We start from the raw sequence: 6000 nt of genomic DNA on the forward strand, positions 1-6000 counted from the left end.
CGGTTTGCTGCTTATTCTTAGAAGCCAAGGGACTGCAGCAATTGATATAGTCGTATTTTGACGGAGTTTGTAAAGATTTCTTTATTTGCTGTGTATTTTAGGTAATCGCCATTATAAAGAGTACATCGAGCAGGAGTACTATGTTCTTTCAAACCGTATGAAGAACCAATTTGGATGCACTCTTTATCAAGGCGATTACCAAAGATACACTGTTATAAAGGAAGATTAGCGGACCCTTGGTCCACACGGTAAGGTTCGCTTACGCTGAGGTCCACAAAAAGTCCAAAGTCCTCTGTTTTGTTTGTCCATTTTATTTAACATCCACTGGTATTTTTGTCCACAATTAGTTTTAGTTCACTTTTAGTCCACAAAGATTTATTACACTAAGATTTAGGTCTTCTTTCAGTCTACTGTGAGTTATAATATCAAGGCAGATATTGCTGCCAGCATGGGAAATCAAAACATTGCTTGCCACGTTGTTACGCGATATTATTTTAGAAAAATTCTATAACATTACGGCCGAGTTGATTTAGGCGATATCATCTTGAAATAATTCATCGAAAATTATGGCACAGGTGATAACTACACATACCATTTCCATTCATTTAGTAAAGACGGTTTATGACGGTACTGGAGATGTGAAAAACGAAGCTCTTGCAATGCCAGATTTCTTGAAGATCACTTCCAGTGACCTTCAAGATATATAACTACTGAAGGATGGTACAAGAGATCATCAGTATGTGGAGCAGGTGTGCAAGGGGAAGTAAGAAAGGTAAGGGAAAACTTAAAGGGCCACGCAGAAAGAACCATGAGGTTGACTTTACCAGACGTGCATGAGGAAGAATTGCTTTTGATGTTATCTGAAAGGAATACGTTGCGACGACAGATTAATCGAAAACAAAGTAGAGGCCGATCTGTCAATCCGCTTCATTGCAAGACATTAACATTCCCGATGAATACCGTGTTACTCGTGCTGGAGAGAAGTTCCTATTGTACGATTCCAGATCAGAAGATGAGAACAGAATACTTATTTTTGCCGCACTGGAGAACCTGAAACTTTTTTATGTTAGCCTAATAATGTTCGCCGACAATACTTGTAAGACGGCGCCAAATCAATTCATGCAATTATTTACATTAGAAGGTATTTTCCTAGGACACGTCTTCCAATTTGTACACACTCCGGCTCTGCGGAAAACGGAGGACACGTTCATACATTGACTGCTGTATAGGGAGCAAGTAAATTTAGGGAGTGAAGTACGGAAGTAAATTTCATTGCTACTGGATTACCATTTGTTCCCGTGGAAGATGTCCTTGATGTATTTGATGACATTGTTGAAATAACGTCAGAGGATCTGGACGGTCTGGTGGAATACGTCGAGCGGGTATATTTAAGAGGAAGACGAGCTCGAGGCCAACGAAGAGCCGAGAACAACAAGATTCCCAGTCGAAATGTGGAACGTGTATGACCTCGTGATAAGTGACCAGCAGAGAAAGAATTGTAAAAAATTCAAAACCATGAAACAATGGCGTCGAGGGATGGCATAGTAAATATCAGAAGTTGATGAATGTTCATAGATACTCCCTCCTATGGAAATTCATAGATAAAATGATAGATGAACAGCAACAAAATCAACAAGGTATCACCCAGCTGGTAGAAGGCCACATTAACATAAGACCGCCTGCGAAAAAAAACATATTTAGCAAATCAAACACACATTACTGAAGTTGTGCAACGATATGAACAACAGAAGGACAAACAACGCATGACAACTTACCTGAGAGCCATCGCATATAGACTAAAAGGTTAACGCTGCAGAATTAATTGATGAATTAAATCTGTAACAACTAATTAATAGGCATGTCATAATTATTTCTTGGATATATACACAACAAATAAATTAAAAAAATTATATTTCTCTTTTTTTTTATTTATGTAGGTAAATGGACTAGGCAAATATGCGATTGACTTTATTTAATGGTCTTCTATTGGACAATACGGTAAATAGAAATTGCCTGCAGTGAAAGTGCGATGCACGAAACTAGAATATGGACTAAATAATTAATGGAGGTTGGACTTCAAATGGACCTTACTGTAACTGGACAGTGAGGCCAAACGTCCTGGAAGCGTTAGAAAAAAGTTTTTTATTTTTTTAAATTGTTCCATCTCTATCCTATACATCCGCTTTTTTGCGGATTTTTCTACTTAGTTTAAAATTCTATGAAATAAGACTGATTTATTTGCTGAAGTCAGAAGACTTCCCCTAAAAAAATTAATAATAACAAAATACGTGGAGGAAAAATATGATATGATATGATCGTTGATCATTCTTGGCAATAAATTAGACATTATGCCTTTTTCTATGAATGCTTTTTTAGATGAGTGAAATATGAGTCGTCGAATATAACCACCTGTTTACAGCTTTGTTAGGTATGTCAAGCTATGTCCAGTCTGATTTTCTTCACTTATTTTAGTTAATTTTCTATATTTTAATGTATTATTGAACATTATTTTTTCCCTAGACGAAAACAGATTTTCGAACAGTGAAAACAATATATGATTTCGGGGCTTATTACATAAGTTATGTCAAAAAAATTTTATTATCCCGCTCAATTTTATTTTAAAAAAGTCGTTAATTTTTATACGAAAGTTTTTAAAAAACAAATTAATTCAAATTACGTAAAACAAGGAAATTTTTTTATAAAATTTAGTCCAATATATAGTCTTAAAATATACGTCCATTCCTATCCCTCCGATAAAAAAAAAACCCCAAAATTACCATAAACATTTCTAGTCGATAAGTACAACGAAGGGGTAAAGCGATAAACTATGTATAAAATTTTAGCCTTTAAAGAGTAATTGCATATAAAATACTGTTGTTAAGTGTGATTAGTTTTAAATAAATTAAAACAAAGTTAAGTTTCATTTAGCACAAGTGCCGTCGAAATGTATCAATTTCTACGTTAATATCTTCCCATCACGTGAAGCATTATAAGTTTCCGGGTAGGATACACTTCACAGACAGTTTCATGGTTTTAGGTCAAATCGTTTTTGAAATCTAAATCTAAATAAGCAAATACACTCTTATGAACAACCAAACTTGAATTTTCTAACGGATTTTTAAAAATATTTTTGACTTTTGAGAAATCAAAATGTTGACAAAACGTTTTTACAAAGATGAATCAATCTTTAACAGGTAGCAACACTTTTCTGATATTATTTGCCGCTTACTATAATAACTAAACAATGTAAAAAGAAAGATTGAAAGTAAGATTAGAATAATTGGTAGCATTTTGAAAGATTTTTTAATTGCTAAAAAATGTTAAAACTGTGAAGATTGACAATTAATACTTCAAAGAATATTACAATAAACTACACTAAATTATTTCTGTCTACACATGGTAGACAAAATTTTTAGCTCGTGAAAAATGTCCCCACTCGGTTAGGAAACAAACATACATTTTTAATTTAAATAAGGTATCTTTTTTAATTTATTTTTTAATAAAGAATAAAGCGGATTAAAGTTAATGACTGAAGTAATTTTTGGAAGAAAAATACCAATTTTACAAAATTTTTATCGAGTGAATAGTATATAAACTCTTGTTGCAGTTTTTAATAAATGAAAAATCACGGGTCAAATCCACTTTAATTCCAATTTTATTAGTGCAATTAGAGTAAAAGCTTTTGTCTAACAATTAACTATAGTATTAGAAAAGACATCCTGAGAATGCTCATACTTGAATTTGTTGTAAGACAGTACGATCTTTTATAAGAAAAAAATATTTTTAGCCCTTTATTCTACTAAGATTTATCCTTTAAACATTAATCCAATTTACTTGAATGTAATAAAGAGAGACAATTGAAACGTAAACTGCAGGACGTCCAAAGTAAATTTGCATAATAAATTTGACCTTATGCATGTTTACAAGGAGAAGGAGGTAGAATGGAGGACAATTAAAATAAAACCGGCATTAATTCAATAAGACAGGAAACAATTAAAAGGAGGGAAAAGCCTCCAAGTGAAGCGAGTGTGCTACGTGAAGCATAGAGAACCGTGTGAAAACACCATCTAATCAAACAAATATGAATTTAGAAAAGAAGAAGCAGCGACAATTACAATCAGGGCTAAGCCGATCCCGTAACGAACACAGACACACACGCACACTTGTTTTATGTATGATGATAACAGAGGCATTGAATTCATATGTGACGGGTAATTTGTGCATCCTGTTTTGTTCTTAATTAGCCTTCAATATTTTCTCAACAAACCGATGAAAAAAAAATGTTTATAATAATTATAAGTATGTAACGATGTACTAGAAGTTTTAGAGGCTAAATTTGATGCAACGTATGAGAATACAACGTTTTCCTTGTCTAGTATAAAAAAACGAATATATATATCGGTACAATAATTATTTTTGGTTTATTACTAGGTGATAACTAATGTCATTGACAAATGATTACAATTTTATAAGAAAAACACTTCTTTAAATAATCTTTAAACGAGATGATGATTTATACTAAACACAAATTCATAAAAATGATCTATGCATGAAGTGGGATGGTTTGGGAAGCGACATAAAAATATAAGGAAGAATAATAAGTATTTTTATTCAATTAAATATTGAGTATAAAATTGAGCTAAGATCCACTTTATGTTGACTGTTACACTGGTTATTTTCATATCATGCCTACAATTACGTAGTAAATTGCTCCGCTTTGTCACAGATTATTTTCTCGTAATGCTTCCGAAGAATGTTTATCGCTGTATTTATCTTATCAAGATGTAATATTTAATTTACTTTTTAAATTTATTTCTTGCTTTTTTGGATTCTATTTAGTATAAAACCATCAAACAATAATGTTAATTTTTTTTTAAAGTTATAACTGACGTAGATAATTGTTCAAGAAAATATTAAAACAACTAAAAATAAAAATTAGACTGTAAAGGATTCGAAACGTGAAATATAATTAGGATTTTCATAACTAAAACGTATATAAATCTAGAAGCCATCAACATTACAGAGACGAGTAATGGAGATAGAAGTCATTTATGATCGTGCTGCATACTGCAGCTTAGTCGGTGCCGAGGCAGAATCGTAAATATCCTGCGCATTCTAAACAGCCATTAATTACATTATTTCTTGTGACTTGCATTTACTCCAACCTCTCCATTACAATTAATCCTGTACTCTTCTCCAACGTTCAACAGGCTATTTAAAATTTATACGTTTGTATTTAGCGCTACCCTACACATCTTGCCTATTTGTAAATTTTAGTTGTACTTTTAATATTTTACTTGACTGCAGCAAAAAAAAAGGAGTTATATATGTACCCGTTAGATTAATTTTATGTGTTACGAGTTTAATAAATTCATTCCACACAACGTAAGTATTAATAGAACGACAAACCGTATAAATACACCTGTTTAAATAGGTCTAATCATCAAATAAAATCAAGAATATAACTTCTTCTCGCACATTATTGTATAACTTTTCGCACTTTTTTTACGAGAAATAAAGATTAATTAATTTGAGGGTGTTGATATTAATTCATCTTCATCAGCAAAATCTTCATCAGCTATTAACAGAATTTAGCTTTTACACAAATATTTATAAAATAAAATTTTATGTATGCTTTTCTTACTCGGGCGATGTTAAAAATTGTTCGCTCATCAAAATAAAATATTGTTTTCCCTTTATTTATATCGTAGAATTTATGGTATTGTTAAAAGTAAAAATAAAGTGACTTATTTCTACGTATTGTTTATCTTAATAACAACTGAACAAATGGATTTAGTCAAATTATAGAAATTAAAATGTATATATATATATATATATATATATATATATATATATATACTTTTTCTCTGTAGGTTTATCAGATGTTATTACTTTTAATTATTTTCAAAAAATAATTTTTAAATTTAAATTAAAAATGTTTAAGATACTAAATTTATGGAATTAAATTTTTTAGGTACTAATTTTTTTTATGAAAGATAG

General features: G+C 31.2%; 1 pseudogene; it reads left to right on the forward strand.

Moving 5' to 3' along the window:
• Positions 1 to 1077: 1077 nt before the first annotated feature.
• On the forward strand, positions 1078 to 1545 carry LOC142317686 (uncharacterized; annotated as a pseudogene).
• The last annotated feature ends 4455 nt before the right edge of the window (positions 1546 to 6000 follow it).

Source organism: Lycorma delicatula, chromosome 1, assembly GCF_047948215.1.
Source record: "Lycorma delicatula isolate Av1 chromosome 1, ASM4794821v1, whole genome shotgun sequence".
Taxonomy (NCBI): Eukaryota; Metazoa; Arthropoda; class Insecta; order Hemiptera; family Fulgoridae; genus Lycorma; species Lycorma delicatula.